Source organism: Protopterus annectens, chromosome 16.part0, assembly GCF_019279795.1.
Source record: "Protopterus annectens isolate FY-2018-M chromosome 16.part0, PAN1.0, whole genome shotgun sequence".
In the NCBI taxonomy this organism is placed as follows: Eukaryota; Metazoa; Chordata; order Ceratodontiformes; family Protopteridae; genus Protopterus; species Protopterus annectens.
The window spans coordinates 602925814-602939217 of record NC_056750.1 but is presented as its reverse complement, the minus strand read 5'-3'; positions in this window follow the sequence as shown (position 1 = coordinate 602939217).

Genomic DNA, 13404 nt, shown 5'->3' with positions numbered 1-13404 from the left:
TTCTCTTTTCAGGCACTGCCTCAACAGCATTCAAGCATGCAGTTATAATCCCAGTACCCAAGGTCACTTTTCCTAATAGGCTGAAGGAATACAGACCTATTTCTAAAATATATCCCATTACCAAAATATATGAAATACTTTTATACAAACAAGTACTTTACCACATTAACAGCTTGCTATATGAGGCATAGCATAGCTTTCGCAACACCTCGGTACCTTCGTTGTCCTGGTAATGGCCACCGATACCAATTACTGCAAGCTGAATGAGGGACTCATTATTGTAGGTCTCTTTGTTGACATGATAAGGGCTTTTGAAACAGTCAGCCATAACCTTATTGTAAATAATCCTTTTTGCTGGTTTTGCAACTGTCTGAAAGACAGAACCTTCCAAGCCCACAATGGCATCTTATCCCTTTGCTAGGTCCTGCACTTTTCTCCTTCTTTGTCAGTGATCCCCTTCTGGAACCACCAAATCATTAATTAATAATGAATGCAGATGATATAATGTTCCTTGCAATCCAATACAAGCTACTCTAACATGCAAACCAAGTTACAAGACAACATCTGGTCCACACGTAACAGTCTGTTTATTAACCCTAAGAAAACTAATATCATGGTCTTCACCTCAGACAAGAAAGTACCCAGTATCCCTCCTATTATCTCAACATATTTGCATGGGAACACGATGCCTGAGGTCACTGAACAGTTACCATAGGCCTTACACCTGACTCTATTCTCTCTCCTTTATCACATATATAGATATAGTAACTAATACAGTCCTTGCTCTACTAAGACTATGTTACAAGAGTAGTAACATCTTTTCACCCACTGCTTGCACAGTCATTACCAAATCTTTGCTCAGTTAAAACTGTTTTACAAAATTAGTCATCTCTTGTGACTCGCTGCTTGCAGGGCCATTGCCAAAATATTTATTACCCAAACTAGAATATGGTATTTATTTTCTCATTATGCATTCAGCCTACAATACTTTCAGAATACAGATCGCTTAAAATAAAATATGCAAATTCATTCTAGTAACAGATCCCCAGATGCACCACTGTAATTTCTAAACAAAATTCCACAGGGCTTTCAGTGCCACATAGAGCCAAATTCTTCTAAGTACTTTAATTTACAAGATTCTAAAAAATGGCCACAATGTCACCATTTTCCTAAGATCATAGGAGGTTACTAAGCTAACGTCCCTAGAGCCTTTTTAAACCTAGCCATTCATGCTGTAATTTCCTCAGTCAATACCCACAGAATAGAATGGCTTTGTTATATAGCTGTGTATTAGGGCATCTACGAGCTGACCCTCTCCATAAGGGACACAGGCAACAAGCTAGGGGTGAATTTGCAATTTCCTATCCCATTGATCTAAACTGCAACAGAATAGGCATAGGGAAGGGCTCTACTTCACATGAATGGGGAGTCTGTTCCAGAGAAAGTGTAATCTCTGAAATACATACCTGTCCCTCCAACATGCTCTGTTTATGTCACAAACGAGGTTAACATTCATAGACTGGGTAATTCTAGTGCTGCTTGTTTTGTGAATGTCCATCAGGACTGGATCAGAGAATGCCTTGTAGGTTGGGCATAAATCGCCCCTCAGCAGTCTATGGGAGACCCGAGTACAGGGACAGGGCATTGAGATAATGCTTAGAGGATATGTTATTTGCACTCTATATTCTTTTAGTGAGGAATCTCTGTGGCCGCTTCAGCAGTTGCAAATGCCTGGTCAGATACATGCCAAAGGGTGCATTGTACTCTAATGAGGGCTGAGTACAGAATCATTATGAACTACTTAGATCTGTATGCCATGCCCTTACTTATAAGTTGTGCGACATAGAAGGATGTTCTCACCACCGCTGGCAAATGGTGATCAAAGTTAAGATTACTGCCAACCTGAGCTCCCAAGCCCCTTACCACTGGAACCACTCTTAGGGAAGTGCTATTAATGTTGTAGATGCATGGGTGGGCATCTTCCAAAAGGGTATAATTATGCATTTTTTGCATTGAGTTTTAGGCCATGACTTTGGCACCAGTTATTTGGCTGTGTCAGACCCTTCTGAAAGATATCTACATCTTTTGGGGATTCGATCATTGCAATGAGTTTGCATTTGTCAGCAGATGTGGCCGGTCAAAATCCCTCTGCATTTCCCTTAACTTCAGAGAAGTGTATTCCAAACAGGAGAGATCCCAATACTGAGAAATGTGGAACACCACTGGTAAATTCAGGTGTCCTATCCTTAAGTCATTTGGCTATCCAGCAGGTGACATAAGGATTTAACCCTAAATTTGTGAGTTTGTCTACAATACCAGCATGAGTTATTGTGTCAAATGCCTTTTCCAGGTCAAGATAGGCAGTATGCACCATTTTGCCCTCATCCATGTCTCGAAAGCATGCCAAGCCATCAAAAGGCAATTTCGGCAAATGCAAAGAAACCATAGCCAGTTTGCTGAAACCAACTTCAACAAAAGTAAATATTGCATTTTTCTTCACTGTAAAAAAAATTTTTTCAATGTTTGCTGAAGTCGATTTTGGCAGACAGATTTCAGTTTATTTTCATTCATCAAGACTGTCTTTGATGGATCACCATCAATCCCCATGGCTCTAGTGACCTTCTCGAAGAAGTCCACCAGGATTAGTAGGCATGACCTGACTGACACTAATGAAACCAAACTGGGATGGGTCCACTGTTTGAAGATTTCCTAGGTCTTTGTTTATCAGGTCCATGATAATTCTTTCCATTGTATTCCATACAAGACTTGTCAAACTAATGGGTCTGTAGTTCCCTGGGTCTGTTGATTGCCCAACCTTGTGTAGAAAGATAACCATTGTACTCCTCCATTTCCCAAGGATGAAGCCTGTCTGGAAGTTGTGGTTGAATAAGGATTTTAGTGGGCCTGATGTGCTGTATTTCAAGCTATTTAGGAGGAAGCCTGGGATATTTTCAGTACCCACTAATGCAGTGTGTTTTTAGCTTTGGTGAGTGTAGTGAGGACCTGTTATTTAGTGATATTTAAGGGAGAAATGATAGATGGTATTTCCTGGAAGTGTATCCAGGGGTAATAGGGGGTGATATTGGAGCTACATATATTGGCCAGCAAATCTGCTATGTCCTCCAGTTTGGTACAGGAAGTTCCATTTACTGTTGGTCCAGCACACTGTTGGGTGTTCCCCTTAAGGCTGCGTACATAACAAAAAAATGCCATATGGTTATCCTTAGTCTGGGAGGCTATTTTTGCCTCAAAGTTGGCTTTGATGACTTGATTGTTCCCCTGAATTGCTTGTTGAGACTGATGATGATGAAGGTTTTGTCTGTTGAGCATAGCCTTTCCTATTTCTAGGCACGATTTTTATTTCTTTTGTTGTACAGGCTATTTATACTGGAGGTTAATCAAGGGGGCTTGTTTTTGGAATTTGACCTAAGTTTATTTTGGTTTGTTACTGCTGTTTCTATTCAGTTACTTATATGGTTGCTCAAGGTTTCAGTAAGCACTTCCACATAGGCCACAGTGTTGTCTGAGTTTGGGGGTGGGTTGGAATTTAGCTATACCATTGCTTAATAGGAGGAAGTTAGCCTTGGAAAAGTTCTTAAAGGTTTTGAGGTTTGCTGGGAGTTTGGGCTTAATACTAATTTCAAGGGTAAACACTTTGTCATCTGATCTGACCAGTGAGATCTTTGCATGGGAGGGGGATACAACATTCCCTCATGACAGTGACATTTCCTTTAATAGACAGCCCTTATGAATTCAGAAGTACACAGGACAAAAACTTCTGTCTGGTATGCCCTCCATTTAAAACTGCTGTAGGTAAGACAGCCTTCTCTAGATTAGAACCACCTACCTACTAACATCAAAAAACAAGAAACTATTAAAAGCTTCAAAGATGCACTTAAAGCACATTTCTTTACAGAATCTATTTGCAACTGCTACCATGACAATGGTTAGATAACTTACCACCTCACATGACCAATAATAGAATATATTTATGAGAGTGAGAAAAATTTCTTTATGTGACATTTTATATGTATGTTTCATATTTATATAACAACATTTATTTATTTATTTATTTTACATTTGTTGACCGGGATAGTCTGACTGGATATATGTCCATTTTCAGCAGAGGCCCGAGTAGAAAAGCTCCAGATAACACAGACAGAACATAACAGATATGAGTCATACATATTTACAAAGCCCTCTAGTAGATACTCAGAATATACACAGTGTGTAACAGTATACAAAAACAACAGGTTGCAGCAAGCTATTATAAGCAAGAGATGCATACAATATTAATTTAAATAAGGCATTGAATAAGTAGTGATTAATCAGGGTTAGTACAGGGACAAAGCCAATGCTCTTTAAAATACTGTTTGAGGCCATTTTTGAAGAGACTTAAAGAAGGTTCGAGGGTAAAGTTAGATGGAAGTGAATTCCAAGTTTTACCAATGACGGTGGCAAACAGGGAGTCGCGGGGATGAGTTAATGGCTTTGTGGGTTTGGACCAACAGTTTATTGGATGATCGTAGCTGCCTTGAATTACTGTATGATTTTATGATATTTCTGAGTGCCGGAGTATTTTTAGGGTGGTACAGAATTTTGTGTGCTACTATAAACTGATTGAACAGAAGAAGGCTAGGCAGTTCTAGCCACCCGAGAAGACTGAGGTTTTGACAGTGATGTGTCTTACATGTTGAGCCTATGGCAAACCTGGCAATATGGCTGTAACAGTGAGAGAGCTTACTAAGTTCAGTTTTGCTCACATTGGAGTATGGGGGAGGCATGTAGAAGGGTAGAGAGTAGGTGTGAGCGGACAACTGCAGTCCTAGCTAATCGAGTTAGAAGAGGTTTGCTTCTATTCAATGAGCCAAGCTTCTTCTTAATGGTTTTTATAGTTTTATTGATATGCAGATCAAATTTGAGATTATTGTCTACTATTACTCCTAAAAGCTTAGTATGGTCATCTGGACAGATAGAGGTACCTTTGTTGGATGTTATGGAGAAGGAAAAAGAGGTGGATCTACTGGTGGGGTAAAGAGGAGTAGTTTAGTTCTGTTGGGATTTAACAGACGGTGATTAGAGAGCCAATTTTCAACTGTGTTAAATGTGTTTTGTGTTAAGGTTTGTAGGTCTAAAGGGGAGAGGGCCGTACAGATCAGGGTAGAATCATCTGCATATTGAATGCAGGTTGCATCAGGGATGGCAGTTTGAAGATTGTTGATGAAGATAGAAAAGTGTAAAGGACCTAGAATAGAGCCATGAGGGACATCAAGGGTGAGAGGTAGCAGGGTGGACTGTTTACCCTGCCATAATACAGCCTGTTGTCTGCCATTCAGATAGGATAAGAACCACTGAATAGCATGGTTATCTAGGGAGATGGATTTTAGGGACTGGATGAGTGATTTGTGGTTGACCATATTAAAGCCCTTCGACAGGTCTAGAAATAGAGCTGAAGATAGCTTGTTGTTCCTATTTTGGAATATGCAAAAATAAATAAAAAAAAAATCACAATTTACTTATTCTATACAGGATATTGTTAATTAGAAACATCCTAATGTATTTTCTGCTCTTTGAACTTGGGTGGTGGCTGAAAAGGGTCAGTAGCTTACCTGGTGATCAAATAGTAATAAACAAATATACAACCTATAACCTGTTAAAACAGGTGTTCCATTGAAGAAAGGACGAATCAAAGAACATAGCATTCAATGCAGTTTAGAAAATTAAGAGAAACAGAGATGGCCCTAAAAGAAACATTGTCTCCATACTAAAAGATGCTTATGTGGAACATAGAGTAAGGCATTTCCTAGATTCTTAAACTTTAGCAGTGGTCACTGGCTTCACGATGAATCTCTGACTTTGCTCAGCCAATCCAGGTTTAGTTAGTGGCTCGTGGACTGGAAGAGCCACTGAAAGGGGAATGATGAGGTAATGCCTACTCATTTCTTTTGGCAGGGAGGGTGTGAGGATGTACAGGCACAAGCCTATGGTAGAGACTGGAGTTATTCACAGGGGTGATGGCCAAAATGCATGTTGTATGTGCAAATGAAGGGCACATTACCTCATAAGCAGGAACATCTCCCTCATGTTACCACACACTCATGCTGCATTATCCAGCACACTGGGGAAAATCACAGTTTAAGCATAGCACCTCTTGAAATAGCAGATTTGATGCCACTAAAGCTGGTCTCGTCTCCTTTCTCTATGCCACCCTCTGTCCCTACCCTATTCTGCCAGTTGGGGTCTGGCAGCCTGGTTGAAGGGTTTACTTAATACAAGACAAGTGGAGACCAAGGAATTAGCAGCAGTTTCAATCAGCAGATAGTTGGCTGACTTGGGAATATAAATAAACAAATATATCAATAAATACACTTCAGCACTGAAATCAGACTAAGCAGGCAAATTGTTGAAGAATATGCATGTCTGTAATTGCAAACCAGACCAATGTATTGTTGTAGTGTTCTTAGATTACTATCTGTTAGGATCAGCTATACCTCTCAAATGCAATGATTTAGGCATAGTGCTATAATTTTTGGCCTCAGATTTTGGGATTTTCTTCTGATTTTTCTCATACAGGTAGACCTGTTGAAAGGCCTATATATTGCCAAATAACTGAAATAGTTATATATATATGCTCCTCTTTTGGTCTTTTGGAGCCCTTGCTATGATTTCTAAAGGCAAGTGCTATGATTTTTTAAATGTCCAGAGGTTGGCAGGTATGCTCAATAAGATAAAATAGCATGCCGCATGACTAAGTAAACCTGGCACCACTGTTTCATGTTCTTTACTTATGTTGCAAGAGTACCAGGAGAATAAAGGTTATAGTAAGTGCTCACTTTATTAGCATTTAGTATATTAGGCACGCATAAAAGCTCTCTATAAAATGGCAAATCCAATGACTCCTTTATTGGATGGTTAGTAGTAGGCTTACCCGGGGAAAAAACAGGATTTCTGAAATTGTACACCAGCTTTCAGAATAAAGCACCCGTATCACCTAAGTGTAGTGCCCCAGCCTGGACAAAGCATGTTTATGGATAGCATTCCTTTACAGCACTGAAGAAATAACTCCTGAAATTAATCGGCATACTTAAGAAAATCCACCTATCTGGTCAGGTATTTTGAAAAAAAAAAAAACATTTAACAAATCTATAAATTAACAAAATATAGCCATGGTAAGTATGCTTGGTCTTTTTAAAAAATGTTAACTCTTGCATACTTCATTGCACAAAATAAATATTTTTTAAGAGTACTTCATGGTGTATATGGTTATATGCCTTTGTACACCCTTGAGGCTCATGTTGAACAAAAAAATTCAGTCTATAATATGAGCTGATTTGAAATACCTGGGCCATTAGTCTTGCAAACATGGACTCGCCCTACCGATCCCCTAATTTTCTATCTTTTTGGTTACGTATTAAGGCACTGAAGTAACCCTTGAGTCCTTAACCTCCAGTATTATTACACAGGAACTAATACAGAATGTTTTCATTCACCTTTTAAATGGGTAAGTGCATTGGTAACAAGAACTTGTTTACAGGGCAACACAAAAGCACTAACCTGGTTAAATTACTTGTCGGGACTGCACAGCATGCTACTCATCGCTTAAACCATGTGTGTCATAATACCAGGCCAATTATCACTAAGACTACAAGTAGAGGAACACTGCTAGTCCGCTGCTTGGGTGTGAGGAATAATACAGTTCAATGAATGAGACTCTGCTTTTTGAAACAGGATTGTAAACCTTTTGTTATTCACTGACATATATTTTGTCATTCTTACTGATGTGTAAATGACTTTGTATGCTGATTTGTTCTAGACAATGTCTTGTATTTTAATACAAGCTATATTAAAAATATTGGGAAAACAGCGTACAAATTATTTCTGCTGGCAGGTAAAACACAGAAGAAAGAAAATATGCTATACCTACCAAAAGAAAAATGACAGAGCTCAGTACAACACCTTTTGGGTTCTGGTTACTTGGTTACCAGACAGATACAGCAATACTGTGTTTTTGTGATGATATTCATGTACAAATGTTACCAAGGAAACATCAAAGAACAGTTTGAAAAGAAGAAGGTCAGGAACAACAATTATTATAACAGGGACAACAAAGATATAGAGAAGTGGGACACACTGTACTGTAAATAAAAGCCAATGTGAATATGGGAAAATAAAAGATATAGCCAGAGATCAACAGGAAAAAAAAAAACTAGAAGGGTTTATATGCAAGCAATTATGCCCAACAGGATGTGTGTTAATGTGTAATAAACACCCGCCCAGGGATGTTATGAAGCTTGACGCCACAGGTGGAGGACCTCTACACCCCTGGAAGGGCATTAATTACACTAACATATACCCTGGAGGACATCATTGTGCTTAGAGAATGGGTTCTCTGTAAAATTGTTGTTTTACTTACTTTTTTATGTACTATAGTATTTTTATATGTATTTTTGATGTAAAATAGTTCCTCCACTTAATGTTTCAAACTTGCTGTAGTATATGTTATTAAGTTTTATACGTGGCTTTTTGGAAAATGCTGGATTCTAGAAGTACTCTAAAAGCTGCTACTTGGTCCTTTGTACATACTTTTACAAAACATGATAACCTTAATTCCTTCTCTAGGTCCAGATCAAGCTTTGCTAGGACCATTCTCTAAGGGTTCTTGGAACCCCCCCCCCCAAATGTAGTTAACTACATTTCTCTAGTATGTATACTTAGTTTGGTAGGGGTTCTTATTTCACTGCAGTCAATCTGTGTGTGTGTCTGACTGGCTGCCTAGTCAGAAGAGTATAGCTGTGTATCCTGCAGTCATCACTACAATCCCATGGAGTACCAATATTTAAGACTTGTGCCATGCACTTGCATTAAGTACTGATTTCTTTAGTCTGTATACTTAGGTAGAGATTCTGATCTCATTGCAGTCAAGTGGTGTGTGTGTTTGCCTGTCTGTTTTGTCAGAAGAGCATAACTGTGTATCCTGCAGTTATCACTCCATTCTCATGGAGTACCAGTATGGGGTGCCTGTCTGTTTTGTCAGAAGAGCATAACTGTGTATCCTGCAGTTATCACTCCATTCTTATGGAGTACCAGTATGGGGTGCCTGTCTGTTTTGTCAGAAGAGCATAACTGTGTATCCTGCAGTTATCACTCCATTCTCATGAGTGCCAGTATGGGGTGCCTGTCTGTTTTGTCAGAAGAGCATAACCGTGTATCCTGCAGTTATCACTCCATTCTCATGAGTACCAGTATGGGGTGCCTGTCTGTTTTGTCAGAAGAGCATAACTGTGTATCCTGCAGTTATCACTCCATTCTCATGAGTACCAGTATGGGGTGCCTGTCTGTTTTGTCAGAAGAGCATAACTGTGTATCCTGCAGTTATCACTCCATTCTCATGAGTACCAGTATGGGGGTGCCTGTCTGTTTTGTCAGAAGAGCATAACTGTGTATCCTGCAGTTATCACTACATTCTCATGAGTACCAGTATGGGGGGATGGGAGGATGGCATAATGATTAAGGTATTTACCTTACAGACACAAGGTGCAGTGATTGATTCTCATATGGGGAAACAGACTTGGCTCAAAATGGCCCACAAGGGCAGTTAACCAAGTAGTAATCTATGAATCTAAGGTAATCTACCCACATAACTAAGGTTACTGCAGCAGTGATCAATATGATGAACATAGTACAGTTCTCTGAGTCAAACGTACCATAACAAAAGATGTTTGAATGATCACTGCTGCAGTAACTGCTCCCTCCCCATTCCCCTTGGGGTTTTTTTTGGTGTGCTTTTTATGCCAGGGTATGGACATTTATTTTTTTTTGTTGTTGTTCCTAGCATTGTCCTTTCAGGACTCAGCCTCCCTCTCACTGCTGGCAGGAAAGCTATGTAGGGCTTCACACCCAAAACTTGTCTTTCAGTCAGTTTAGCTCAAGCTGTCTGACAGTTTGGGCACATTGAATGTTTAGTCCTCACCCAGTTAGCACCCTCATCCACTAAGTCAGACTACCACAAAAACAATTACACACTTCTTAATCTACTACCTACTAATATCCATGGCAAATGCATGGGTCTTTCTATTTCACCAAACTCATTATGCAACCAATATCTTATCAGCACCCATCGTTCCTTAAGAAACAGAAAGGTTTCTGCCTTTTTAATCAAGAGATCATGCACTTTAAACAGAACCTCCTCTAGACATTATCACCATAAATCAGTCAAACTCTGGTTTAACTTCTCCAAGTCTTTCGGATTTCTAATGCCACAACTGGAATTACTCCATTCCTAATTCAAAGTATATTTAAATTCAGGAAATCATTATTGTTTCAATCTTTGATGTTAGCCAAAAGTGCTCTTCACAACACCTGCAATGTGCCCAGAACTGACGCCTTCTGCACTTCCACATTACCCTCATTTCTGCCTGGAAATCCTGGTATTGTATGACTTTGTTTCTCTCCATTTGTATAACACTGTAATCACTGGGTGTAACAATTTCAATGATCAATATTACTTTTGTCTTCTTTTAATGGACTACTATATCTGGTTTTCTTGTATCTATTTTTGAACTGTTGGTAATGGGTGATCCCAGTTGATATCAACTTCATCATTCTCTATAATGTTTTGTGGTTCATCTTTCCACTGCTTCTCAGCTACTTAAATAATGTATGTTTGCATAATCCCCAGTGCAATACTCTCACTACATTATTATGCCTTTCAGTATACAGGGCCTCTGCCGTTAGTGTATCACACCCAGCAACAAGATGTGCAACTGTTTCCAATTCTGTTTTATAGAACCTGCATTTGTCTGTTTCTGCATACATGTTCAATGGACTTTGTAAACAACATCTACACAGTCTAATATCCTGGGTGGCTAATATTAACATTTCATCAGTTGGTTTAAATTCACCTGTCCTTAACCATTCCTGCATCAGATCCTGATTGACATGAGGTTGTTCCTGGAGTTTTCTGCATTTGAAACTATATTTATACCTTTTCCAAGTTTCTTGTGTTCTCATCTGATCCTTCTTATATTCTTTCTTTTTTTTTGGCACATTCAGTTGCTGGCTATTCTTTGTCTACTTCTGAGTATTTTTAATTCCTGTTTAACACTCTTAGATTTTAACTCTTCATGTTTCAGAACGTTCCCTATGTTTGGATCTGGTGAGGATAGCAAATATCTATGCAGTTCTACAATTGCAGATCTATACATGTAATCAGTTTCGAAGAGGCCCATATCTCCTTCAGAATGAGGAATATGTAATCTTGGTATACACTGACTTTTATATATCATTTGATAAGCATGAAGCATTTTTCTTGTTTTCCTGTCCAACTGATGCAGCACCCTTTGGGGCTAGTCAGTCACTCCAAAACTGTAAGCTAGAACAGGAAGAGCAAACTGGTTTAGAGCCTGGACTTTGCTCCTAGACATCAGGACTGTTTTCAATATTAATTTTAGGCTTCTAATATATTCCTTACCAAGTTTTGTTTGCATTTGTTCATGTTTTATTACTGATACTTCATTAATTCCCAAATATTTAAGCATCCCCTCCTGCTCAAGTTCATTTATATCACATTCCTGTCGCAGACTGATATTTTCTTGGTGCTGTAGCTTTCCTGCTTTAAAAGTTGCTTTTGCACATTTTTCAAGACCAAATGACATTATTATAGCATCTGAGAAAGTTTTGACCACTTCGAGCTGTGTTTTCAGCTACTCATCTGATGAACTAAACAGTTTAAAATCATCTACAAAAAAGAAGATGAGAAGTCTTTACACTTAGTTGTTGTCTGGAAGCCGAATTGTAATCATGACCTAATCGTTAAGTAGACAACTTAATGTGTTATGGGCAAGACAAAAGAGCAGTGGAGACAATGAATCATTCCAGTTTATCCTCCTTTGAATTTTAATCACTGTGATAATAATTTGTTTATTGTGGCTTAGCTGCACAGTAGTATGTCACTGTTTCATGGTTGCTGCAATGTAATCAATTAATGTAAGGTATATTTTATACATCTGTAAGTACTACTTTATCTATGAATGTGGGTCGGATGCTGTCAAATGCTTTTTTTGTAATCTATCAATCCCATACTTAGATTCTTCCCCCTTTTTACAATTCTCCAGTATGACTATTTAACAAAAAATGATCCTTTGTTACTTTTGACTTTCTTTGATAATTGACTTTCCTTCTAAAATGACTATAAACTCTGTCAGCATCAATTCCAGTATATAGTTTGTACATAGTGATAAGACAAGTTATTGGTCTATAGTCTTTAGGATAGCTTGCAGGTTAACTCTTAAGCAAAAGCAGTGTCTTTTGGCTTTTCCCAGTTAGGGGTCACCACAGCAGATCACTAGTCCACAGACTGATTGATTGTCAGTGGAGTTTTTACAGTGTCGAGTTGCCAGCACAGCACCCAAACTTCACAGAAGGCACACTCACACATGCACCTACCTGCATGTCTTTAAAACTCACTTGACTGCAGAGAGGACATGCAAATTCCACACATATGGCGCTCTAGCCAAGAATCAAACCTGAGAACCTTTTGCTGTGAGGTGACAACGCTAACCGCTGCACGACCGTGGCCTCTACAGGTTAACTCTTAAGGAAGAGTATAATTTTTCCTGCTATTAACCAGGCTGGTGTCTGCTCAGGGTGTGCTTATAAGTAGTTCTTACTCAGGGCTAAATCTTTCTGCAAAGATGAAAAAACAAAAAAATGAAGGAACCAAGTCAGAGATCCACTCCAATGTAGTTTATTGAGCGCTTTTGTTTCCCAAATAGAAACTTCATCAAAATACATGTTAAAACCCAGCACACCTTTTTTATACCATTCATCTAATTAATGAAGTTAAAATCTCCACCCACCTAAAGGTGAATGATTACAAAAAGCTGACATATTATGCATGCATATACTTAACTTATGTATACACGTTATTACTAGTATTCACATATCAAAAATTATAAAAATAAAAATAAAACATGAAAAATGTTAATAATTTTTACTTGCCATAGTAATAATATTCACGTATAAAAATCAGCTCTTAGTCTTAAAATAGAGCTGACAGAAATTGCACGATTCAACCCTGGATAACTGGCAGCATTAGTCTGCAGTTGCCATCTCAGCTATTTTAACTCTAGATAATCATTCAAAGAGCCCCCTCTATCCCCTAGAGTCACTTGATCAATAATAATAAATCTAAAACCATGTCCATCAAGTGATACAATATGTGCTGTCAGGGCATTCTTATTGTCTTTTTTATGATATCTTAACAATGCTGATATACCCGACTTCTGAAGGTATTGATAGTTTTTCCTATATAGAAACTAGAGCATACTGTACAGAAAGCTAAGTAGACAACATGCTTACTACAGCAATTAAATTTCTTATTAAGTACATACTTGCCGTAGTTTG